Source organism: Mixophyes fleayi, chromosome 4 (assembly GCF_038048845.1).
Source record: "Mixophyes fleayi isolate aMixFle1 chromosome 4, aMixFle1.hap1, whole genome shotgun sequence".
Classification (NCBI taxonomy): Eukaryota; Metazoa; Chordata; class Amphibia; order Anura; family Limnodynastidae; genus Mixophyes; species Mixophyes fleayi.
The window spans coordinates 28,205,790-28,233,748 of record NC_134405.1 but is presented as its reverse complement, the minus strand read 5'-3'; the positions used below and the strand labels follow the sequence as shown (position 1 = coordinate 28,233,748).

The following is a 27,959-nucleotide window of genomic DNA, read 5'->3' as shown; positions in this document are numbered from 1 at the left end:
TGATAATATAGAACTGATTTAAATCTTGAATTCTTTAGGGTAAAGGTTTAGAGTCTAGAAACCAATAGAAAGGAAATAATGTCTTCTTATACTGGTACCGTGTGATCAGACACAGATAATCAATATTCTTGTACCCACAGAGCCTGCACAATATCTTCACAGGCTGGACTAATTACATTAGACACTTGGTTTTCACAGGTAGACATCAAAATCCCCTAGATATCCATTTCTAGCACCATCTGTTCTCTCATTAGATGGAATGGAGTTAGCCCCTCGCACAGTTGATTGAGTTCAGTCCGGAGACTTTCTTCGGCATACATGAAGCAAATTATATCACTCGCTACAGGCAGAGCTTGTATCCCCATCTTTAAGTGCTGTAGGCATATACTGGGTCATTTCCAAACATGTCAATGTCGAATTGGTGCGCACTCTTTGTAAATGGAACTGGATATGGAGGGGTACCAAGGCTAAGGAACCCAGGAGAAAAGGAATTTTTTGATGAGAGATGGAGAGCAGAAATGTCAGGAGACTGAGTACTTGATGTGGAATAAGGTAATGGAGTAAGGGAAGATGCAGTGATTGCAATGTGTTCATTGCTGGGCTGACATCTGTTTGTGTTAATAATAGTACCATCACTGGAGGGTGCTAGAAAATCACTCGTATAACACGGGTTAGAATAGATAGAAACAATCCTCCGTTCTTTAAGTAGCTCCAGGTTGACTTTATGGGTGGTAAGAGGAAGCCAGCTCTGTATCAGTCTTCCTCCAGGAACCAACTTTTCTCCTATGTTAGCTCCTTCAAAAAGTTTAAGCATCTCAGTAGGTCCAAGGACAGAGTGGGTTTTGGAGCTTTCTAAATTGTCCACTCTACATTCCAGCAATTTGAGCACTTCTTCAAGCTGGCTAGAGGGAAGAAGTACCGATATGACAGCCTAATGGAAAAACATATTGAATTCATGAGAATACATCAATAGCCGACAAAGTGGAAATGCATAGGAACAAACTTTAATAGCACACATGATTATTAGATGGGGATTAAGAGGAAGTGGAATTGGAGCACAGATAAATAGAAAATAGTTTGGTGTGGAGTGAAAAACAAGCTTAGTGTGAAGAGAAGAGTAAGTGCAGTGGTAGATTATGATATTGAAAAAAGGTGAAATTGTAAAAGACTAATAAGTGCAAGAGGATAAGTTACGATGAAGATGAGTGTGTATAGGAGAATAGCTTGCTGTGTAGATGAGAATGGGTATAATAGGAGAGCTTAGGGTGCAAACAGGCATAAGTGTAAAAGTATAGCCTGGAAGTGAGTGTATTACTATTATTATTTTTATTAAAATTTATTTATAGGGTATTATATTTAACTTTTATTTGTAGGGCACCACAAGAGGTCTGCAGCGTCGTACAGAGGGAAAACAATACAGTAAACAAACAACACTACAACACTCAACACAGCTACTGAAGTGCAAGGGATATATTCAGTACAGGCTGAAACCTGTGCTCATTAGAGTCGGCGTAACTAACACGTTTAGAGCCACTGAAAGACATGCAAAGACAATGGAGGAGTGGAGACAATGGTCAGAGAGTCCAAGAAGCAGATGCGCAGTGTATTTGGTGAGCAAAAGTTATAGATAATGAGAACAGGATGGAAGAGGGCTCTGCTCACTAGAACTTACAATCTAAAGGGAAAAGGGCAGACAAACGATTGACACATGGGGGTAAACCAATGTAAGAGAATCTGACAAGAAGCAAGAGTGGGAGAGATAGAGGATGACAAAAGGTGAGGTATATTACATGGTGAAATGGTTAAGTGGAGATTCTAAACAGGTGGTTATTCAATGATCATTTAAAGCTATACAATCTAGGGGATTGTCTGATCGAACGAGGGAGAATGTTTCAGTTGTGGGGTCAGTACAAAAGAATTCTTGGAAAAAGGAGTGAGATATGGTTACCAGTGGGGAGGAAAGGAGATGATCATTGGCAAATGGAGAGGACGCGAGGGAGTATGTATAGAGAGGAGGTTGGAGATATAAGGAGTAGTGGAGTTGGAGAGGGCCTTGTACGCTAGGTTGAAAAATATGAAGAGGATTCTGTAGGGAAAGTTAAGCTAGTGTAAGAATTGGCAGAGAAACGAGGCAGATGTGGAGCAGTGAGAGAGGAAAATGAATCTAGATGCAGCATTAAATTATAGATCGAAAAGGAGAGAGATGGGAGCAGGGGAGGCCAGTAAGGAGAAGGTTGCAGTAGTCAAGATGAGAAATTATCAGTGAGTATATAAGAGTTTTGGTGGCATCATGGGAAAGGAATGGTCTGACATGATGTGGCAGAACTGGAAGCGACAGGATTGGGAAAGAGATTGAATGTGAGAGGAGATGGAGAGAGAGAGGAGTCAAGAATGACTCTTAGTCAGTAGAGTTGGGGAACAGAGGAGATAATGATGTTGTCAATGGTGATAAGAGAGGTTAGGAGGGAAGGAGACTCTTGATGGAGGCAAGACATTGAGTTCAGTTTTGGCCATCTTAAGTTTGAGAAAGGGTAAGGACATCCAGGAGAAGATGGTGTAAAGACAATTGCACACACGAGAGAGGATGGAAGGGGAGAGATCAGGAGATGACAGGTGAGTGTCATTGCCATAGAGGTGGTACTGAAGGCGGAAGGAATTGATGGTACAACCAGGGAAGAGGTGTACAGAGAAAAATGTAGAGGGACAAGGACAGAACCTTGTGGGACTCCTACGGGAAGGATGGATGGGAGAAGGGGGAGCCAGAGGTAGAAACAGAGATGGAGCAGTTGGCATGGTAGGGGGGTGAACCATGAAAGGACTGTGTCAGAAATGGTAATGGTCTGAAGGGTATGAAGTAGTAGAGGGTGAGCCACAGTGTCAAAGACCACAGAGAGGCCCAATAATATAAGCAAGGAGATGTGGCCCCTGAATTTGGTCTGGAGAGAAGATCATTGGTGACTTTGGTCAAGGCAGTTTCTGTGGAGTGTTGGAGGTGGATGTCAGAATGGAGAGGACCAAGGTGAGAGTTGTCAGAGAGGTAGCTGTTGAGCTGGTTGTAGACAAGCCGCTTAAATATTTTGGAGGCAAAAGGAAAAAGAGAAATGGGGTGGTAGTTAGGAAATGAGGTGGGGTCAAGATTGTTTTTTTTTAAGAATGGGTGAGACAAGAGCATATTTAAAGGATGAGGGGGAGATGCCAGTTGAGAAGGTTAGATTGAAGCAGTGAGCAAGGTGGGCGATTAGAGCGGTGCAGGTGCACAGAAGAGCAGTGGGTGTGGTTGTACAAGGTGGAAAGAGTGGAGAGGAGAGTTTCAAGCAAAGAGGTGATAATAGCAGGATCAAGAGCATCAATATTGCGTCTAGAAGGGGAAATGAGGAAAGAGTGAAGGAGAGGAGTTGGTGGTCAGAGAGTGGGAAGGGAGAGTTGGAAGAGTCAGAAAGACAACATTGATGGGAGAAGACAAAGTCAAGGGAGTGACCGAAACAGTGGGTGGCGAAGAGGTCTATTGTGAGTGGTCGGGGGTAGAAGAAAGAGTAAGAAATATAATGGGCGCTGGGTCTGTGGGATTTTTGATTGGGATGTTAAAGTCACCTAGGATGATGGAGGGGAGGTCTGATTAGTGGTAGTGGGGAAGCCAGGCAGCAACTTATCAAGAAATTGGGAAGCGAGACCAGGGAGGCGATAGATTAGAGACCCCAAGATGGATGGGATAGCAGAGACGGATAGCATGGACTTCAAAGGAGGAGAATGAAAGGGAGTGCTCAGATGAGATGACACGAAAGATACGATTGGGGTATAGGAGGATACCCACACTGCCACCTGTGCATTCATCAGGTCTGATGGAGTAGGTGAAAGAGAGGCTCCCATAGGAGAGAGCAATGGTTGAAACAGTATCAGTGGAAGAAAGCCAGGTTTCTGTGATGGTAAAAAGGTTAAGAGAGTTGGAGATAAAGAGGTCATGGAGAGGCCAGTTTATTGCAAATGGATCTGGAATTCCAGAGAGCACAGGAGAAAGGGAAGTGGGTAGATATGGATGACATTGGCGGGGTTGCTGGTGCATGGGAGCGGGCTGGATCTGGGACGGAGATGAGGGCAGAGGACTTACAAACAAGTGGGCTAAGGTTACAGGGGTACTAAGAAGGGGATGAGGGGGAGAGAAGAAAAACAGCAGTGTGTATGGAACAGATTGACTGACGTGCGTGAGACAAACTGACTAATTGCGCAGGATAATAGGTTTGGGTGGAAATTAAACGGAGTCTAAGAGTATAGCCTAGTGTGGAGGTAGAAGTGGGTGTCAGCTTGTGCATGGAGATAAAACAGAGTTTAGAAAGATGCCTTGATGGACATATCAATGAGTCTATACAGGTGCATCAGGTGTAGGCATGAATGAATGTAATAGGATAATTTGGAAACAGAAAACTATGTGTGGGAAGATAACTTAATGTGAATAGCTTGCATGCAATAATACAATAGTTTAGGACAGGGGTCCTCAAACTACGGCCTGCGGGCCACATGCGGCCCACTGAGGACATTTATATGGCCCGCCGGGCATAGCCGGATTAAGGGGGGGCACAGGGGGCACGTGGTTTTTTTTATTCTCCTTTTTTTATTTTTCAATGGCACCCCCCCCGGCGGCGGCGGGGGGAGGGGGGGGTGCGGGCGGGCGGGTTCAGGGCTCCCTTCGTTGGTGGGGGGAGCAGTAAAAAAAAAAATAAAAAAAAATAGATACACTACTCACCTGATCGCTGTGCTGGCGTCCCTCCTCCTCCCTCCTCTCTGCACTGTTAACTCTGAATGACAGGCGTGACATCATCAAGTCACGCCTGTCCTTCAGTGAGGAGCAGCGCGGAGAGGACCAGGAAAGAAACAAGAAGACAAAAGTGAAGAGAAGAAAGAAGCGAAAAGAAAGGTAAGTAAGAAAAAAAGGGAATAACGCAGAAAGGCACACTATGGAGGAAAAAGGAAAGAAGAGAGGGACAGTAAGGAAAAAAGGGGGATAAGAGAAGCACAGTAAGGAAAAAGAGGGATAAGAGAGGCACAGTAAGGAAAAAGGGGGATAAAATAGACACAGTAAGGAAAAAAGGGGGATAAGAGAGACACAGTAAGGAAAAAAGGGGGATAAGAGAGGCACAGTAAGGAAAAAGGGGGATAAGAGAGGCACAGTAAGGAAAAAAGGGGGATAAAATAGGCACAGTAAGGAAAAAGGGGGATAAGAGAGGCACAGTAAGGAAAAAAGGGGGAGAAGAGAAGCACAGTAAGGAAAAAGGGGGATAAGAGAGGCACAGTAAGGAAAAAAGGGGGATAAGAGAAGCACAGTAAGGAAATTAAGATATATGCAGTGTGCATAGGAATTTGTTAATAGTTTTTGTTTTTACTATAGTCTGGCCCTCCAACGGTCTGAGGGACAGTGAACTGGCCCCCTGTTTAAAAAGTTTGAGGACCCCTGGTTTAGGAGGATAGCCTGGTGAATATAGAATTGAATCTAAGAGAGAATATTTTGTGGATGCAATAGATAGTGTAGAAGAATAGCTTGGATACAAAAGACAGTCTTCAGTATCCAAGCTATCCTTCTATGCGATCTATTGCATCCACCAAATGCTATGTAAATAGAAAGAGGAACTTGTCTGCGCTTCCTTGAATAATGTGTCGGTAAAATGTGCTGCCATTAAGGAGATGAGATAGGAAAACTCCTAATCCTATATTAGATTAACCAAAAATGTAAAAAAAAAACCTTTATTCTGGATACACTGTATTATGTTGAGTTATGTTGAGTACAGAGGTATTTACTGATCTCTATTGACTTTACAATTAGCTATTTGTTCACATCAGTACCATTCTGAACGGATCAAACAGATAATTCTTTTTTTATCATTATAAAGCTTTTAACTATTGAATATTGGACGAAAGATTGAGGATAACCCTCATATTTACCTGGAATATGAACTATATGATTTTATTTACCTACTCTTGTAGAGTATTGATTAGTGTTGATTGAAGCCAATCTCTCAGTCTAAACTTTACTGCAGTGCATGCCTTTAACTTAAGTTCCTATGTTTCTGGTCATAAATTATTTTGTGTAAGACTGTGTAGTCAGTTATTAAAGTTGTTATTTTATGTTTACATATGTGGTAAACATTTATTCACGTACCTTCTGCACACATTTTGCCAACTAACTTGGTATATAAATTGATAAAACAGCAACATTTGTCTAGATATCTTGTTGGGTCTCTCTCCCCTGCTGTTTTCTTATGCCCCTATGGGACTACAATTTTTTTCTACAGAAAACTGTTGGTATAGGAGGATAACTTGGTGCGAACATAGTAGTGAGTGTAAGAGGGTAGCCTGATATGGAGAAAGATATCGGCGTAAGAATGTAGCTTTCCAGTGGAGAATGGAGTATTGAAGGTTCACGTAGTGTAAATAAGTGTCGGAAAAAATCTCTATGTGGAACTCAATATTAGGACACTGTGTGAATGATATTCTGTAAATAGTGAGTTGGAAGCAGCAAAGTTTCTAGGGCACTCAGGACCCCACCTTAGACTCTCTCACTACCTCTTGTACCATCTTACCAGGAGCTGGAATTCTGTTGATCAGCGAGTAATTTCATATGCACAAAGGACCAAAGAAGAGTAGAACCCTGGCTTTCAGGAAACTTACAAAGAGAAACTGAGACAGGGTGTTGGAGAGAGTTAATGGGATGATTTTTGGGGGCAAAACTTGGATATAAAGAACATATTATAACAGAAAAAGACTATCTCCAGAAGAAGCCACCATGTGCTTCATGTCTGCTGAAACAGAACTTGGTTGGCAGCTATACCTAGAGAACAAATCTGATGATTTTATCATACCGTTAAGTGATGGGGGCAAATTGGTGTCCACTTGTCTGTCCTGCATGACAATCTTACCAATAAAATACAATATGGTGGTTACAATATTGGATATATACTGTGATTGTCATTCAGCGTCTTAAGTGACACCAACTGCCAGGATTATAAATCAGATATATCAGATATATATTATAAATCAAATATATATATATCAGATTCAGCATAAAATAACTGTTAGGGATGTTAGTGGTGGGTGAGTAAGGCCTATTTTACTTCCCAGTGTTTAATTTGGCAATTTATATACACTGGTAACCCACAGAAACACCTGTGTTTGCCACAGATGGGATTTTAGATAATGTTTAGAGGTGCTGAAAGTTCGAGGATCTTTGAAATTCCTTTGGTACAATCATGATTTTTGACTAAGGTTTGACTAAGACGGTAAAATAATCCATAAATGTTGCCTTTTCAAGTTTAAGTGGCTAGAGCGAACATTATTTTGTTCAAGTTAAAGTTTGCAGTTACCATGGAGAACCATGAAAAATACTAAAAACTGTCACTGTATAAGCTGAAATATGTTTGAACTGTCTTCAATATGGTCAAATTTGTTCACTTTGGTCAAATTGAGCTAAATTTTAGTCTACAGTTCAAGGCTACCACAAATCTTCAACGTTTAATCCAACGCAGCAAAACCAATTTGAGAACCATTTAGCAGCTCTAATGAGGTGTACAATCTATCCAGAGTGTATTAGCATTTTCAGTGTTTGTACATTAATCTCCTTAATGCTGCGTTCTCAACTTGAGGCAGGGGATCTGCAAGATGGGCTGCCCATCTCATGTGATCATACTTCCCTGGAAGCGGTGAGGTTTTCTCTGTTCCTATTTGCCCGTGTGCCTGCATCGGAGATTCACAGCATCAAAAACCATGTGACATATTTCATCAGTTAGTGGTGTACTACATATATTATTATATTTCTACCCTTCCCCGCCACTGTGCAAGAAATGGTCCCATAAATGGTTGTTCCTCCATTAGGCCAAATACCAGGCCTCAATAGCTCATCCTCTCGCCAAATCGCTTCCTTCCCCACCCTGTTTCAGTAGCAGTTTATTGTTAATGTTAATTTATGGAATGTTTGTAACTTTGTCCTTTGCCTCTTCTTCTGTGTATACTCATCACTATGACAGAATGTGTTATAGAATGTATACTATCATGCACTCCTCCACAATCCTAAAGTAAAGGAACAGGACAAGATGTAGAAGACGGAGCTCGAGGAATGCATGGAGAAGAAAGGGGTCTGGGATGTTAACAGGAGAACAGAATGGGGCAAGAGAGTGCATCAGGGAATAAATGGAACGGATTACTATATGGATAGCAGAGAGCGCTGGTCAGTGTACGGATGGGGGAAAGAGGGACTGTAGGTTACATGGAGGAGAATAAGAGGGACCCCTGACATCTTCTGCGCAGTCTGCTCTCACTAGCAGTGTGTTTTCAGCAGTCAAGAAGCTGTCTGAATAAAAATAAACTGGGAAGTCACAAGCTCCTGCTCAGCTGGTCATTTTTTCATTCAGGCACTTTTCTTGACCACCAAGACTGAGCAGGAGCTAGACCAGCATCACCAGAAGACTGCAAGACATTGGGAGACCAGATAGATCACATGAACATTGGACTCAGGGAACATTCCCAATATTTTTGTTTTGTTTTGGGTGGAATTATCCTTTAATGGTCAGTGGTATTTTGTTCCTCAAAAATCTAATTCTATATATGTTACTTGTTTAGGTTTTTCCAGGGCAGGGAGATGTTCCTTCTATTATCTATTGTATATTAAATTACCATTTTGTATACGCATTATACATGGAATCATAAGCAGAAATAGTGAAAGACAATAATTTCCACCAATGGTTACTGGTTACAGTAATAGAGCATTTTCCACTGATTGATCCCAATTTTTAGTTATAAATATGTGTACTTTATTGAGGGTCTGATGGAGCTATGTGTCGAGAAACAAGTAGAATGTAATGGTTTCTGGCCCCAAGACCAGACCTCAGACAGTCATTCAGCGCTGCCACCAATGATGAATGTTTGTAAATACCCATTCAGAGATTTGGCATCTCTAGTATTGACGACTATAAATGTCCTATTGATGAGAAAGGGTTATCTTGGATTTTGTTGAAGCTAAAGGAAATTAGGAATGGGATCAGAGAAATAAGAGAGAAAACAGATTAGAGGAGACATTAGATTTTAGGACCATTTATGTAGTAAAACAAAGTGTATTTGACAACTAACGAAAAGAATAAATGCATTGTTTTCAGGGTAAATCGACAGACCAACATTACGATTTTCACGGCTTTAATATATTTCTGTAGGCTTTTAGTTGGGCATACTGTTGAGTAACTATTATAGGTATGACATAATAGGCATTCTCCTATGTAAATAATAGGACAGCCATCGATTTAATAAGCTAAAAGAAAGGCAAATTGCATGTGTACCACTGTTTTTCAAGATACTGCAGTCTTTGTATATAGGAAAAGCCAGGTACTTTTTACCCACTGATTTGATGCACATGGAGGGGGGTTACACTATGGTTAAACCATTCCCCCAATAGTCCCATTTTCTTGGTGACCAAAGGGAGCAGAGCTTAATGAATTGGCATGACAGTAACTTGTGGATATGTATGTGTGGATTGGGTGGCAAGGTTGGGTGGATTAGGACTGTGGTCATATTTTGCCCAGATTACTTTCAGTGTTAGGATGTATAGTAAATACAATGTGCATATCTTTGACACAAGTTCAAATAAAAGTAAAAACAGACTGGGTAGTAATTACAGACAGATTGGAGATAATGAGATAAAAACCACCTTGGTATTGATCACTCTGTACTTCTGTAGCATGGCAGGTGGAGGATCCTCTGCACGGGTCAGACAGACTGATTTAACCTCAGGGTGGTCAGAACGCAGGGTGTCCAAGCAAAACTTTTTAATGAAACCAGCTACCCCACGTCCTCTAAACCAGGGGGCTACCCGAAGACCTTTCACCACCGCAGTAACTCCACCATCAACCAGTAAGAATGACTCAAAGCCCACCTGAGTGGAGAGAACTCAATGACACATGTATACCCACCATATAACAAATATCACATAATAAATCCAACTTCTTCTAGGCCTGGATTTGTGGAAAAGCCAAATACAGCAAGCCTGGGCCTAGGGTGGCTGAATTGTAGGGAAAGCGGCAGCTACTTAAGGTCACCACAGCTATTCATAATTCAATATCTTATATTAAGATTCAGTCCCTGGCGCCACATCTTACATTCAAAGTAATCAAAATTATGGTGCAAAATATGTATGTTTTATTCTTTAATTATATAATCGAAATATTTTATAAAACAGTTTTTGAAAACATCAACATATATAAACTGTCTCAATTTATTACACTCGTTAGTGCACTATTAAAATTTCTCATAAAAAAAATTATTGTTAATGTGCTTCTCAGTTGCGTGAGTACTCACCTATGTCCTGGTTGTGATGTTAATTCCATATGGTAGATCCTCAATGTTAGTATTAAGTTGTCTCTTTAGTTGGTAGTCCTTACACAGTTTTCCGGCAAATGCCGGCTGATGATACTTCTGGATGAATGCGGACCTCACTTCCGGGTTAGTTGGAACTCAAATGCGTTCCAACTTCCGAAATTCCAGTTCCACGGATCATAGATCGCTATTAGAAGTTGGTTCACTGCTACCGTAGCTTTAGTCTTTGGATGATGTCTTATAAGAGTTGCCCCAAATAAATCTACATACACAGATGTCGCTACAAGATTACAAGTGTATACATTCCCGAAATTCCGGTTAGCGGCACTTGATTAAGAAAGTTACTTATTTCTATCTGGGCTGGTGTTAGATGTTGAAAATAAAATTCTATGTCCTTCTGTGAATTCCCATTCGCACTCAACGCGTTTCACGTTTACTGGCTTCCTCAGAGGAATCCAGTAAAGGTGAAACACCAGCCCAGATAGAAATGGTAGCGGCTAAATCCCCTTAAGCTTAGGTACCTTGGCACGTCAATATGACATCACAGGGTCATATGATCACAGCGGTCACATGGTACACAGTGTAGGCAGGCTGCTGAAATTCTATGGTAGTCGGTGCAGGAGCTCCATAATTTCTTTCTTTTCCTGGCATTATTCGTGTAGAAAAAGTTAAGAAGAATCCTAGTAGTTCACTTACACTCCTCCTGCTCTATACTCCTCTCCTGTTAGGCCTTCAGTTTAGATTAATTGCCCAGCGTGGCAGGGCATTGTTTTTATTACTGGGGTGCTCTGTAGGTCGGCAAGACTGAGTGTTAACCTTTCCCACCACAGTGCTGGAAGATAGGTTTAGCAAGCTGCTGTGGGCCACAGGAAGGGGTACCTCTTAATGTTGGGACAGGCTTCATGTTTCCTTTAGGGGCCTGGGTCAGGTGGGGGATACTGGCTATATGTAAGCCCCGATGTTGTGAAATGCTGGTATGAGCAGCTTACTGAGGGCTTCATAGCTGGCAATCAGTGCTCTGAATTGCTCCTGTTGGTGGAGCAGATTCAGGGAGCTACAGAGTATCTGGGAGAGGTTGTCCTGGACAATGGATTGATTGGGGCATAGATATCTGCCTCTGTGATGTTGGCTTGTTGGACTCTCTGGCTTTAGTCCTTGGAAGCTGATATGGAGTCCAAGAAGACTCGAGTCACATTCTTTTTCTGTGGGTGTCCTGATTGGGCCGTAGCTAGTCAATATTATTAGTTAGGCGACAGGAGGAAAAAGTGCTTTCCTTCCTGTTAATGTATCAAAAGCTAAGGTGCCCAGGTTTCTCTCCTTTTGTTTCTCTCGTCTGCTATGTACCCAATCACCAAGTCTGTTGATAAGAAATTGGCATGATGCTGTACTGCCCACCCACGATCGCTGACGTTTGAGCCTGTCTACTCTTCTCCAGGGTTAAACATAAATTAAAGGCCTATCGGGAGAGAAGTATAGAGAGGGTGAGGCTACAGTGAGCTTCTAGGATGTCTTAAATTGTCCGCATGATTGGTCCCTATATTATACCCCAATGTTTCCCAGTGGACTAAGATAAAAGGATTTATCGGATATATAAAAATCCTATTATTTCTTCTGTTTTCTTTCCCTGATTACTCTTTCAGAAATAAAACAGTTTTTCTTGTACTACAAAAGCAATTTTTGTTACATACTGTACAGACTGCTGCAACCTCCATCTTGCTGCAATGATATCTTGGTCCTCTACAATCCATTCAAATAATGCCTTATGAATTTAAATCAAAGAGTGATAGTTATGTTGACGCTTGTTATGATGACCAACAAGTGGAATATGTTACCTGATATTGTAAATGGACGTTATCAGACATGTGTGTGTGTGCTGTTACCTACTACAGACAGCTGAACTTTGTAATATACTGTATATTTGAATATTTTGTAAAAAATACATAATGTGATGTAAACAAAACCTACTGAAAGCAACTTTTTAGTATATTTGAGAGGTAAGGGTTGTTATAAACTAGCTATTTATTTTCTTTCATGAAAATTACTACATCTTTATTGTTGTTTTGCCTGCTATACTTTCTCAAAAACATCTCAATTTTTAGTATATCAAGTCTGTACTTTACATTTAATTGCTACGCCAACCAAGGTTCCTCCCCCAGCAATGGAGGACCCTGGAAGGGGTGACTGATCCAGGCAGCTGCCCGGACCAGCACACTCATGGGGGTATGTTCATTAAACTGCAGCTTTGAAAAAGTGGATATGTTGCCTATAGCAACCAATCAGATTCTAGTTATTTATTTAGTACATGCTACAAAATGACAGCTAGAATCTGATTGGCAACATCTTCACTATTAGGATTGTTTTATTGAATGCCTACATTTCTTTTAGCCTGACAATCATTATATATTCACAGTTTTTCTGAGTTAAAAATGTCCAAATTTGGGATAAAAAAATGCATCTAGCACCACGTCTGATTATAAGAAAGGTCCCTGCATAATAAGCTTAGTTTTGCACCTATATCAACAATAAGTAACTTGTAATGCGACTTGCAATTGATCCATCATAATCCCACTGGCGCATAATTGTACAGTGTGCAACTAACTACATCTGTTTTCAGCGCAGGTAATTTTAAGTTAGGTGCGTGTCTAATTATAAATTTGTGGTGCACTCTAATTTTCATTGCAAGTTCTGCCCTCCACAATAAGTGCTGAGAGACAAAATCTGTGGCATTGAAAGATAATTCTGCAAATAATCTTAAGAATAAAGATCCTGTTTTATTAATTACTTGCTGAAGTACCCGGCGTTGCCTGGGTTTGAATCTTCAAGCTATTAAGTTGAATGTAACTGTCAACCTTTTCAAAATAATTAGAAGCTTAGCAGGTCTTCCAACACACCCATTAGATGGCTGCCCAGTGTTGTTGCTTTTTTATTATAAATGTCATTGAAATCCATCTAGTGGAAGGTCCAGAACAGACTCGCCAGGTCAAGGTTCTGCCCAGCATACAGCAACGGGAGGTTCTACTGGGACCCTAGCCTTCCTAAAACCTGGACAGGATCCAACTGGACCATCACGTGTTGGTTTCATCCCAATCGGTGCAGGGATGTCTGAATGCATAACTGGACAGACAAGTAAACCAATGATCTATATATATAAGATTTTACTGTGATAGAGCACCCTCAGAATCCTTCCTCCTCTTGTCTGCCTTACTTCCAGTGTTCACAATTCTGCGCTCTTGTTATGATAATTGCTATACCTACTCCCACTGCCCTTCTTGAATATGGTTCCAGTAGGATTAAGGAGAGGGATGCGGTATCCTAGTACTTGGACAGGAGCCAATGACTGGGGAGTCATCAGACCCATTGGGGTTAATAATGTACCCCTTGAGCAAAATATACACCATGGGTATATCCAAGTACTTTTTAACTTAAAATGTTAACACTAAAATCTGAACATATCCTAGAGGGGTGGTTAAGACAGAGAATCGTGTCATTTTGGTACCGCTCCTAAAGATACATTTACGCAGCTGCCTCAACATGACCCAGGTGGCAAAGCCTACATTACGCGACCATGGCCTTATCTGTGTGGAGTTTGTATGTCCTCCCGTGTTTGCGTGGGTTTCCTCCGGGTTCTCCGGTTTCCTCCCAAACTCCAAAAACATACTAGTAGGTTAATTGGCTGATATCAAAATTGACCCTAGTCTCTCTCTCTGTCTGTCGGTCTGTGTGTGTGTATGTTAGGGAATTTAGACTGTAAGCTCCAATGCAGGGACTGATGTGAATGAGTTCTCTGTACAGCGCTGCGGAATCAGTGGCGCTATATAAATAAATGGTGATGATGATGATGATTACACGGTTTGCCGTGACTCACGTCATAGAGCACCCCATCCTGCCCACTTCACTAGGAAGTGGCAGGATGCAGGAAAACCAATCAGGGAGATCGATGCAGAATTAGGGAGTCTACCGGACAATCCGGTAAAGTGGGCAAGTATGATTAAAACATAACCTAAAGCATCAACTACAAAGCATACAAGTATAATAGTCAACTCCTGTAAGCAAATCTACATGCACCAGCCATAGAGAATACTAAGTAACACCAAACAAAAGAGCTGGCAACTATAATTGTCTGCTAGTGAAAACAAGTTATGTGAATAGAGAGGGATGTTCTACTGTACTACCTACACTGAAGGGGATATAGACACATCACTGTGAGCTGGCTAAATCCAATTCCAATTCATGATCAGACCAGCAGGGGGCCAAAGGTACTTTCAGTGTAGGGGATTTAGCTAGCTCACACTGAGCGTGCTATTTTCCATGCAGTGTATGTACCAGGTACCTACGGTGAAGGGGATTTAGTCGCAACAAGATAGAAATAAGTAACTTTCTGAATCAAGTGTTGCGTTCCAACCAGGGCCGGACTGGCCATCGGGCACTTCTGGCAAATGCCAGAAAGGCCGATGGCAAGTTGGGCCGGTCCAGCGGGACAGGATGCCCGCCCGAGCAGCGCAGCGCACTGTGTGCTGCTCAGCGGACATTTTCAATGTGTTGTGCGGCTATTTAATCACATGGGACGGCACCTGTCACGTGGTGCGCGTCCCATGTGATTACTGGCATCACATCACATTGAAAATGTCCGCTGAGCAGCGACGTGACAAAGGTAAGTGTGTCTCTCTCAGGGAGAGGGGGGGCTGTGTGTCACTGTAGGGCTGGCTGGCTGGTTATGTGTCACTGGGGGGCTTTGTATGACTGTAGGGCTGGCTGACTGGTTATGTGTCACTGGGGGGGGCTGTGTGTCACTGCAGGGCTGGCTGGCTGTGTGTCACTGGGGGGGCTGGTTATGTGTCACTGGGGGGGCTGGTTATGTGTCACTGCAGGGCTGGCTGGCTGTGTGTCACTGGGGGGGGCTGGTTATTTGTCACTGGGGGGGCTGTGTGTCACTGTAGGACTGGCTGGCTGGTTATGTGTCACTGGGGGGGTGCAGGGCTGGCTGGCTGTGTGTCACTGGGGGAGCTGGTTATGTGTGACTGGGGGGGGGGCTGTGTGTCACTGCAGGGCTGGCTGGCTGTGTGTCACTTGGGGGGGCTGGTTATATGTCACTGGGGGGGCTGTGTGTCACTGTAGGGCTGGCTGGCTGTGTGTCACGGGGGGGCTGTGTGTCACAGGGGGACTGGGGTGGGCTGGCTGGTTATGTGTCACTGGGGGGGCTGGCTATGTGTCACTGGGGGCTGGCTGACTGTGTGTCACGGGGGGGGGCTGGCTGTGTGTCACTTAGGGGGGCTGTGTGTCACTGGGGGCTGGCTGGCTGTGTTTCACTGGGGGACTGGGGTGGGCTGGCTGGTTATGTGTCACTGGGGGGGGGCTGTGTGTCACTAGGGGGGGTGCTGGCTGTTTGTCACTGGAGGGGCTGGCTGTGTGTCCCTGGGGGCTGACTGGCTGTGTGTCACAGGGGGGGGCTGGCTGTGTGTCAGTGGGGGGTGCTGGCTGTGTGTTTGTCACAGGGGGGGCTGGCTGTGTGTCACTGGAGGGGGGTGCTGGCTGTGTGTCACTGGAGGGGGGTGCTGGCTGTGTGTCACTGGGGGGGCTGGCTTGTGTCACTGGGGGGCCTGTGTGTCTGGCTGGCAATTGTGTAGAGTCTGGACATTATATATATATATATATATATATATATATATATATATATATATATATATTAGTGTGTGTGTGGGGCCATATTTATATTAGTGTGTGTGTGTGTGTTTGTGGGGCCATATATATATTAGTGTGTGTATGTGGGGCCATACATATATTAGTGTGTGTGTGGGGGGGCCATATATATATTAGTGTGTGTGTGTGTGTGTGTGTGGGGCCATATATATATATATATATATATATATATATATATATATATATTAGTGTGTGTGTGGGGCCATACATATATTGTGTGTGTGTGTGTGTGTGTGCGCAGTATTTTAATATAGTATGTGAGGGAAGGGAGGATCTCAATATAGTGTGGGAGGTAGGCTATTTAATGGTGGAGTGTAGATGGGGGCTAATTATTTAAGGTGAGGTGAAGGAACCTTTAATTTCATGCTGGGGTGGTTTAGGGCTATCAATTGAATATGGTGCTGATTTTGGGGAGGAGGTCTATTTATTAAATGTAAATATGAATTATGTTTTGCTGGGGATGGTTGTGGAAAATGGCTATATTTATTAAACTTTAATGCTATTTAATTTATTGCTGGGACTGTTTACAGGGAGGGAAATATGTTTTGAGTAAATGGATATATTGTTAATATAATGTTGGGGCTGGTTGGAGGGAAGTAGGTCTACTTATTAAATGTGAATATTATTATTGTGGGGACTGGAAGGAAGCCTAATTATAAAACGTGAGTGCTATTGTTTTAACACCGGGGCTGATTGGAGTTTTCTAAATTTCATGTATCCCATTTTTTTTCAGAATGGGGCATCCAGTGTTCCAGGATCAAGATAAGAAAGAACTGAGCTAAAGAAACCAGCTGCTGCAAGTGGTGAAAGTGACCAAGACAGGTAGGAGAGACCAGGACAGTCTGCCAACTGTCCTGAATCTGGTGGGGCAGTCTTGAATTTGGGTGACTGCCTCACTTAGTCAGGATTTGGTTTGACGGCAAGGACAGTTGGGAGGTATGTCCCGCTTCACAACGTACTGCTTGTGAAGGCAGAGCTGTGTGCTTCAAACAGTAGTGCCTGTGTATTTGTCTAAAATGATTACCATGTTACATAATAGGGGCCCTGCTGTCTTAAATACCCCAGGTCCCCTGAGCCTTAATCCAGCTCTGGTTAGGGGAAGGGAACTGATAGCTGCTCTCAGTTCCCGGACAGGGCACACCCTGCAGAGCAAGCTGAGGAGCTCTAAGTATCACAAGATTTGGTAATCTCGTGAGACAAAGAGCTTCCCTGCTCACTCTACAGGAAGTTCCCACCCTGATGGATGTCAGCAGCACCAGAAGCATAGATAAGTACAGTGGGTTGGGGATGGCGTGATGTGGCTGGGAGGGTGTGATAAATGTAATGTTTTACTATAATGTATGTATCGATGTCCCATTTTGGCCCCACCCACAACACAATGTGGTAACACCCATTTTGGGTTTCTTTTGTTCTGGGACTGAGGCGGACCTGTGTACTTTAAATGCCAGTTCAGCCCTGGTTCCAACTAAATATACACCTGTAATCTTGTAGCGGTAGTGTATGTGGATTTATTTGGGGAAACTCTTATAAGACATCATCCAAAGACTAAAGCTACGGTAGCAGTGAACCAACTTCTAATAGCGGTTGATGATCCGTGGAACCGGAAGTTCGGAAGCTGGAACGCATATGTGTTCCAACTAACCCGGAAGTGAGGACCGCATTCATCCAGCGGTATCATCAACCGGCATTTGCCGGAAAACTGTGTAAGGACTACCAACTAAAGAGAAAACTTAATACTAACATCGAGGATCTATCATATGGAATTAACATCAAAACCAGGACAAACGTGAGTACTCACGCAACTGAGAAGCACATTAACAATAATATTTTTTATGAGAACTTTTAATAGTGCACTAACGAGTGTAATAAACTGAGACAGTTTATACATGTTGATGTTTTCAAAAACTGTTTTATGAAATATTTCTATTATATAATTAAAGAATAAAACATACATATTTTGCACCATCATTTTCATTAATTTGAATGTAAGATGTGGCGCCAGGGATAGAATCTATATATATGGCCTAAAATCTAGCAATTCGGATACTGCTATTAACCCTGATATTTCAGTTGAATGTGCCTATGGTTTATTTTTGTACTGCGATATAAGACAGCCCTAATTACATTCATAAGTGAAGCACTTTTTTCATTAATTGTTGTATATAATTCAATATCTTGCCCACATTTGTTTTATTACTTGATTTATATCTATACTTCTGCTGAGACGTATGATATAATGCAAAGAATAAGTCAGAGCTGGGGCCCAATGGTGAAGTCAAGTCTCACTCTCATGTCCTCTCTCATACTCACTACTTTGCCCTCAGACTTGGCCAGAAACATCCTCCGACTAGGTTCCTTCAGCCATGCATGGTATCTATGAGGCAGATAGTCTGCACCGTTGTATATTCCACCAGAGATGGACATCACCTCATCGTAGTCTTCAGCGGTGGCTGGTAGGAAAATTATTTGTGTCGACATGCTGAAAATGTCTGTCCGATGTGTGTTGCAGCTGAGAACAGATATAAGTATATATAAATGGGTAAAGTTCATAAAATGTGACACACCCTATGCCAGCTAAGACACACATTTGGCCAATTAAAGTCTTTGGACATTATTTACCAATAAAGAGTGCAAAAGGGCAGACTAGCTACAAACAGTCAGCAACTAGCTTTGGATCAATCCAATAACATTTAGTCAATGAAAGCATATGGGTTTCTACACATTTACCCACTTTATTATTAGGAAATGAACCTCACACATCTCTTTCCAATTGCAGTCTGAAATGGTTTTGGCGTAGATTATTTTGATAACGTTAGAAATTAAGAGGGGCATCCATGAAATCAAAACTCTAGTCCTTCTTCACTCCCAACTAGTGAAACCACAAGAGTGCTATACCTGGGACCCTTACAGTTTAGGCTTTTCAACCTGGAGAATTTTGAAATAGATGGTGCTTATGGAGACTGTGTGACAATCTGCACAAGCCCTGTTTACTTTCAAATAAAGATATCGGGTGAAAGTTTTTGTCTGCAGTTTTGGTTTCCAAAGGCAATTTTTGTGAAGGCTATAGAATATAGAAGGCTTGTAGAAAGAGGTCAGGCAGAATAGGGATGACTTATATTTAGAGATAGAAAGAGAGTAAGCTGGCATAAGAGAAGCCAGGATTACAGCTACACCTCTGACTTGCATAACGTTTTATCCAATCGCTCAGTAAGCATTCGGGAGAAGATTTATTACTAGATAACATTTCTAGAGACTGCTTCTAAATTGAATGAGATTTTATTATTAAATTGTTCAGTAATCTATCAAAGGTTTACAAGCTTTAAACGAGTTCCAACGCAAATTCATTGGGTAAGGGCTGATTTATGAAAAAGCTGTATAGTGTACTGTGTGGCAGGGAAGATCTGCGGTACAGGTACATGCAGGGGCGAATCGGGTACTTAAAGTGGCCCTGGAAAAATATTCTGAAAATGACCTCTTGTAGGCAGATATAACATAAAAGCAGGTGTGATTATAACACAGTTAGCTCTAGCCACAGCATTGCCTTATGGTGGTGGGGGAGATGTAGTAGAAATGTCTACATTCATATTGTCGGCATTCAAAATGTCTACACTGTTATAATGTCGTCAGTCATAATGTCTATATGTTCATAATGTCTACATGTTAATATCTCCAGTTTCAAAATGTTGACATGTAATATTTGTACACATTTGACACACTGTCATAATATCTACAGGGTTGCAATGTCAACGTTCAAAACGTCGACATAAATAAATAGATGTTAAAAAAAAACCTGAATATATGTAAAAAACAATACAAACACTCAGTGCACCCCATCCGCAAGCAGCTTAACCAACCTTAGGCAGCCTAGGCTTGTACTAGAAAAATCAAGGTAACAAAAAGCGTGGGGACCTCCTGAATTTACTGTTACTAGCACTAGACTTTTTTGGTGGGGCTGGTGAATTAGAGCAGGGAAACCGGCAGCTGTGGAGATGTGCCCTGCTGCCGTGCCCTGGAAGAGGATGAACACAGAGGAGAAGATTGAAGACCTTGAAGAAAGAAGAGAGAAAAAGACTTCTTCACTTACCCAGCCCGGGATCCAGCAGTGATAAGTTTGTCTTTTCTTTCAGGTCCCAGCAGCATAGGGCGAATAAACCAACCAGGGCTCACTTTTCCCTACTGGCCAATCTGCGGCCGGATAGTTGAGCCAATCCTGGCTTACCTCCGGCCGTTTGAATTGATGTCGCTGCTGCGAGCCAACAATTCAAACAAGATAGCTGTCGGCGCTGCCATTTTCAGTTCAGAGTAGTGGCAGATGAGATGGAAGAGGACGTCGTGGGACATCCAGAAGAAAAGTCAACACGGACACCGGCAGAAGTGACAGGGAGCCTTTGTAAAGTATAGGAGCTACCCTGCCATGAGAAGACAACATAGAAGATAGAGCAGCAAGAGAAGAAAAAGACAGCACGCAAGTCAGAAGCCATCGAGATCAAGGTAAAGAATAGATCATTGTCAGGGAGCCCTTGTAAGGGCTAAGGGCGCACCCACAAAGAAGACAGCAGGGAGCAGGGCGCCGAAGAGGAAAAGAAGCGCTGCCAGCTGGGGGGTTTGGAAGAACTGACAACGCCGGGGCAAGCTGAGAATCCTGCACAGAGCAGGTGAGTATATTTCCTGCTATTAGGTCAGCCAGAAGGCCCATGGGCACAGCTCGGGCACTACGCCCGTAGTACCATAGTGGGCATAAAGCCCTCATGCTGTTAGGGTATAGGCAGGGTTTATCTGGGCACTAGGCCTCATAGTTAGGGAGGGGACATAAGGCCCCAGTAACACAAGGTCCAATAGGTAGAACTTGAGCACAAGGCCCATTAGGTAGAGACAGGGCACAAGACCCTTAGAAGTAGAGTGGGTAGAAGAGTCCTTCAGTTTAGATAGGGCACAAGGCCCTGGGTGCAGGGACTAAGGCCCTTTAGAGTAGGCATTGTGCAAGGCCCTATAGTCTGCTGGGGCACTAGACCCCTATAGTTTGTTGGGTGGAAGGCCCATAGAGCTGAGGCTGAGCGTAAGGCCCATAGGTGTAGAGAGGTACAGGCCTCTGAGTTTAGTGGGGCATGAGGCTCCTGATAGGGTTGCAAGGCAGATAACAATAGGAGCATATCGTTGGCATAGATGAATATAGTGTCCCTGGCCATACCCTCGGGAGGCTAATTATGGCCAAATGCTCCTGAATAAAAAACATCAAAGGCTCTTTAGCCAAAGCAAACAATGCAGGGGATAAGGTACAACCTGTCTATATATAATAATTAGCCCCACTCCACCGAGACGAAGGCCTTGGCAGCATCAAAAGACACCACGACAGAATACCGCTGAGCTTGATGGCGCAACTGGATGTGTGTAGAGATGTCAGATTTGTGCAGCACAAACCCCATTTGGTCAGGGTGAACTATTTGGGAAATAATAGAATTTAGTTGTATGGAAAAAAAATTGATCAATATCTTCACATCCGTACTAAAAATAGGGATATAGAGCGATAGGAATCTGGCTAAAGAGGATCTTTGCCAGGTCTGGGTAGAAAAATTATCAGCGTCACAGGCATGGAAGGTGGCAAGTGGCTCAGCTCCAATAGTTGTATGTAATTGTCTTATAATTGTGGAACTAATTAATCTCTGAATTTATTATACAATTTTATAAGAATGTCATCCACCCCCTGAGCTTTATTGTTTGGAAAGGAAGCTATGGCCACAAATATCTCCTCAATAGTAAGTGTCACCGAACCCTGGGAAAGTCTGGGCAATTTAATGGCATAATTTAAGGTAGGAAGTGGTTTGAGCTGGTGGGTAAATCACCTTGGAAACACAGAGATCCCTACAATAATGAAAAAATGTTTGGCTGATTTCATTACACTTAAAAAGTTTTATTCACTGGTTATTATATATAGCCAGTATGGTCCTACTGGCCAACTCATGCCTCCCATATGTGGATGTAGTCAAAATGGCAACAATGAAAATATCACCATTGAAAATGGCGACACCATATGTCAACAATCAAAATGTCAATACAGTTAAAATGTTGACATTCAGAATGACGACATGTGAACCACAGTTAAAACGGTCGACATAGTGACTGTCAACAAGTAAACAAGCAGCAATGCCGGCACAACCACTGGCAGAACCTTAAAAAATAAAATAAAACATAAGTAACTAAATTTTAAAAAACACCGTTCTCCACCCCCCAAAAAAAGCTTAGCTCTAGGGCTACCAGCAAAATCGGAAGGTCAAAAAGTGTTGGTCCCCCCAATTTTACTACTACCAGGACAGGGCTGCTATTTCTATCATTGGAATTTCCCACAACCTCAGTGGCCCCAGTGCTAAGGACACTGGAAATCCCTATATTATAAATATCCCTGGTGGAATAGATATGTCATTATGTGCCAAACTTCAGGCATGCATAACATTGCACATTCAGCCATTTGTCCTATGGAGGAGCTGTAGGGGTAATATATGTCTGTTTGCGCACTTTGCCATATGTTGTGAAACGGTTATCTTGTGATCTGCCATTTACCACAACATATTCCCTGATCTTCAGTGACTTCCTATTTTTCATAAAATCTTGTCTGTACTCTTCTATAACCATTGCTGCATCTGCAAGCGTTGGTTCTTTAGCCACACTTAAGCGAATTGCTGTGTCAACGTATGGAAACTTTTCCACAAACATGCATATCATGCCTTCTGGAACTTCTTTACCTTGATTTTTGGTTACTTTTCTATACATTGCTTCAAACCTACCACATAGAGACAATGGCTCATCGTGAATGATTGGTTTAAAGTTAGATAGGATCTCTGGGGTAACTTCCCAATGGCCAGTTGCCAATTTCACGAGGACAGAAAGTCTCTCTTCCTCATTGTGAAATTGACCATTTTTGGGAGCAGTTTTTCCAGTTTCTGCATACCTCTGATTGAGGTGAGTGGGTAACCACAATTTAAACAAGTCCATGCGATGTTCTGGGGCGACAGTAAATTTGTCTCAATGTACCTCAAAAATATCGCAAGAGGTAAAAGGGACTATAGTGGGATCATATTTTGGAATTTCCTTACGGATTTTCAACAGAAATTGAGTCTTTTCCATACTATAATTTCAATGGGGAACATGCAATCCTGTGCCATTACCGTGACTTGTTTGTGGCATAGGAGCATTAAGCACAGTTTCCCAACCGTGCAAGTTCTCCAGGTGCCCTAGGCAAGGTTTCAGCCCACCGCCCCCTCCCCACCAATACCCTCCTATGAGGCTCTCCAAGGGCTAGATTTACTAAGCTGCGGGTTTGAAAAAGTGGGGATGTTGCCTATAGCAACCAATCAGATTCTAGCTATCATTTTGTAGAATGTACTAAATAAATGAAAGCTAGAATCTGATTGGTTGCTATAGGCAACAACCCCACTTTTTCAAACCCGCAGCTTAGTAAATCTAGACCCAAGTGTCAATGATGACACAAAAACCGCTCCTCACAGTCACGGATCTTACCTTCTTCTCAGAGGGAGGGTGTGTGGGAGCTTCACAGAAAGGAATGATGGGGAGGGAGCGGAGTGGCACTGCAATAACTTTATTTACACTGACAGTGTGCAGCAGACAGATCCTGTGGGCGGTACTGCAGCAGGCACATGACAAATTGAGAGTTGTAGGCGGTGCAGCCGGACATCACAGTGACACTGCCGCCAAAGTCCACAGCCGACGCAATGCAAACCCATTCATTCATCCGGTGTCCGCCATGCACTGTATTTATCCAGCGACTGCAACTTCAAACAGCCGGTGGCCGCGGCCCCCTGCACAACAGCCAGTCAGTGGCACCCCCCAGGTCCCGGCGCCCTAGGCAGTTGCCTAAGGTTGCCTAATGGAAACGCCGGGCCTGAATACACAGCGTATCATATGTATAAGCCTGTTCCAAAAGTGTTGCCCATAAATTTTCAGCAGATGTGTAATCATTAGGTATCACTGGGTTAAACATACTATTTTCTGACAACTTCTCAATGGTAATAAAACTCATACTCGCCTGTCCAGATACTGAAGTCATTTTTATTCTGTGTTAAGTGTTACTTCTCACTGTAGTTATTCCTGTCCCCTTAAGCCTCCGAGGGGTAAATGTATCAAGCTGAGAGTTTTCCGATGGTTTTGAAAAACCAATCAGATTTTAGCTATCATTTATTTAGTACATTCTACAAAATGATTGCTAGAATCCGATTGGTTGCTATAGGCAACATCTCCACTTTCCAAACTCGCCAGCAAACTCTTAGCTTGATACATTCTCCCCCAACCACCCGAGACTTAAAAATGCTGCTTCCAGAAAGCTCCTATTCAGTTCAGAAACGTCTTTCTCCTCCCAGCAGGACCCTTCCAAAGGACTATTGCAACTTTGCCTTATTCAGTCTTTTGACCACACTAAATAACATTTAAGCTTTGCAGAATTATTTATCCAATAACCACTGTATCTCAGCTGTACTTCACAGTATATATTTGTTATAAAAAACCAATACTCACAACATATGTATGTCTTTAAATCAAAGTATTTTTCTGTTAATACAGAAAAGCTTGTATTCACGGTTCACACACATATCATAACATTGTTCAACATAACATAGTATATCAATATAAAAATTACCCTAGGTTCACCAACTTTATTTCTTACACTATCCTTGCTTTACATATGTATCCTTAATAAGAATTAGTATTTATAATATTGAGTTAACTATCACAGATATCAGACAATAGCTACAGTTATATGTACATAAATATTTAAATCCACATTACAAACACATATAGCTTTATAGAGATATATATATATATATAATGAATGATACTTATCAAATCCTTGTATCCTGGATCAAATTCTTTATCTTCAATGTAGGGAACGTTCCTGTAGTATAGAATCCTTTACTGTAGCTTAGTGTAGGTTTTCTGTAGTATAGTGTATTTTCTGTAGTGCAGTGTATCCCTATATAATATATATTTTCTGTAGCGTAGTGTAGTATGATATATATTTTCTGTAGGGTAGTGTGGTAGAATATATGTTTTCTGTAGTGTAGTGTGTCCCTAGTGTAGTGTAGTGTAGGACAGTGCTCGTTGTCCAGGGGCACCCTTTCAAAGCCCCAAAAGTTCTTCTATATGAAACAGCTCCATCATGATAGAGTAAACCCCAGCTATACCAAATATATTTGGGCTACAACTCGCAACCAACTTAGCGAGAAAGCAAGACAAGTAAAATTAATACATAATATTCTGCACCCGCCCCTGATAATACTTCCACATCATGATAAGAATTAACTACACACTTTGTACTTACATAGATTAACATATGTAACTTATTGTCATGAACAACACTCACCTGAGCCTGCATGAAGCGTGTGTGACACAGGGTTAACCAAAAAACAACCATACCAACCTCATACATCCTCTGATGAAATCACCTGTGTGTGAAGAAACGCGTCAGTAAGGAATAGGCACGATTGATGTACCACATGTCGTGTAATAGTTGATTGGGATATACAACTTTCCAATGTCTGCTCCGACAAGGATACGATTGAACTGATATTGGGTCTAGCGACCAATCCTTCGTCCCTTGAGAAATGCAGCTACCCGAACAGCCAAGCGCTGTATAGTGTTTCACGGGAATATCGGACCGAGGATAGTAAGATCAATCACTGCTTCTCCCAGAGTCACTACCACTTGGACACACCTATCGGACCAGGAAAGTATCACTGTTCACTTTACCCTTTACTGCATTTGATTAACATTTGCTAATTATCTGGATGCATTTCATTTCGTAAAGTTCACTCTATGAGTTTAAAGCTCTTAGTCAATCTTCCCCCTCCCTACATCTCCAATCTCATCTCTACCTACACTCCTACCCGCCCCCTCCGCTCTGCCTGTGACCGCCGCCTCACTACTTCACTGATCATCTCCTCTCACTCTCGTCTTCAGGACTTTGCCCAGGCTGCTCCCCTAATGTGGAACGATCTTCCACGTTCCATCAGGTTAGCATCTACTCTCATAGGCTTCAAGCGTGACCTTATGACTCATTTGTTTATTCAATTCTATCAGCCCTCCTCCTAACTTCCTTGTCCTGGCTCTCTCCCCTAGTTAGTACCACCCTATTTGTGTCCCCCCTTCCCTTTAGGATGTAAGCTCTCATGAGCAGGGCCCTCTTTCCTTGTGTGGTGCTTCTTCTACTATTCCATCACTCTGTACATCTTGGCCTGCTTCACTAACCCTGTTTTCCCTGATTTCTTAAGCTTCGGCCTTCCTCTCGCTGATTTCTACCATCCCTTTCACTATCTGTCCCAGAAATAATCTGATTTGCTTCACCCTGTCACCTGTGCTTGTATATATTTTTGTATCATGTTGTATCTTGGTTCTCGGTTTTCTGTATGTACGGCGCTGTGGACCCTTTGTGTCGCCTTATAAGTCAAAGATAATAATAATAATAATAATAATGAGTGATAGGACTCAATTCATGTAGACATTTATTTTGAATTCTATACAATACCGGCATTTCAGAGTCAATACTATGGGGCATAATCAATTGTTTGATTTTCCTGCAGCGTTAAAAGTATTACCGTTATTCCGGCAATACTAAGCCGGATTTCAGCTCGCAGCTCCCTGAACTGCGAGCTGAAATCCAGCATTAAAGGTACCGTAATAACGGTAATTACGCGCACTATTACCGTAATGACGGTATTAGTACGCATACCGCGTTACTTTTCCGTGTAACGCCAACAATTGAATATGCCCCTATATGTTGTATTTCCAATCAGGGATTGTATGACATTAATGTTCCTTTACAACAGTTGCTGGCTAAAATAGATTTAACAGTATTGACTATTATAGACTTTATTTTGGAGATGCTATCTTGCAAACTGATCAGTAGAAAGAGACCATTATTTATCAGTTTTCACTGTTAAATTGGTAACAGAGTCATTACTCAATTTCTATCAAGTTATAGATTGTTTTACATTTGCTGTTCTTATATTTTATTTTTTATGTGGTATATACATCAGTGCACTGATTTAAGATGTAATATTTGTCCACAATATTATAACAAACATTGTGGTTTTTACGTATCAATATTGCGGATTCAGTCATTGGTAGGCGTTATCTAATACTCCAGCGCTGATATTTGTGTTTTTTGTTCACCAAAAACAACCACCTGGGGGTAAATGTATCAAGCTGAGAGTTTTCCGGCGGGTTTGAAAAGTGGAGATGTTGCCTATAGCAACCAATCAGATTCTAGCTATCATTTTGTAGAATGCACTAAATAAATGATAGCTAGAATCTGATTGGCTTTTCAAACCCGCCGGAAAACTCTCAGCTTGATACATTTACCCCCTGGTCTGTATAAAATGATTAAATCCTTCCCTATCTATGCCACACACAAGCTTTGCTGTACCAAATATGCCACCACCATTTTTGAGAAGCTGACACTCCTATTTAGGAAGCCTTCGGTTCTCCCTAGAATTAATCTAGCACAATTTTACTTTAATCAGAGTCAACATAAACTACAATGCTCTCCTTGTTTCAATTATGTAGCTTGACCAAACTGTGGCGTGAATTCGTAAGAACACAGAGACTTGAACTTATTAAGTGTAATTTAATATGGAACAAACATCCACAATGCTTAAGAAAAAACAGTTATTAAAAGGCATACAAATATAATGCAATTGTTTCTTATAAAATAAAAAGGATAAACACAGAATTGATAACTCACATATAATCAAGTTTCTGGTGCTGGGAGAAGCAGGAAAATGGGACATTCTTCAATATCAGATTGACTCCCAAAAGTGAACAATTTCTTAGAGTCACATTGCAGTTTTAAAACCAAGCTGCAGGGCCCACAGCCCCCTTCCTGTGGTGTCAGAACAAAAATCTCTGTGAGAATG

The 27,959-nt window shown here is 42.1% G+C and overlaps 1 pseudogene; it reads right to left on the bottom strand.

The window, feature by feature from the left end:
• LOC142149727 (histidine N-acetyltransferase-like) lies at positions 1-27,914 on the bottom strand (annotated as a pseudogene).
• Positions 27,915-27,959: the final 45 nt, after the last annotated feature.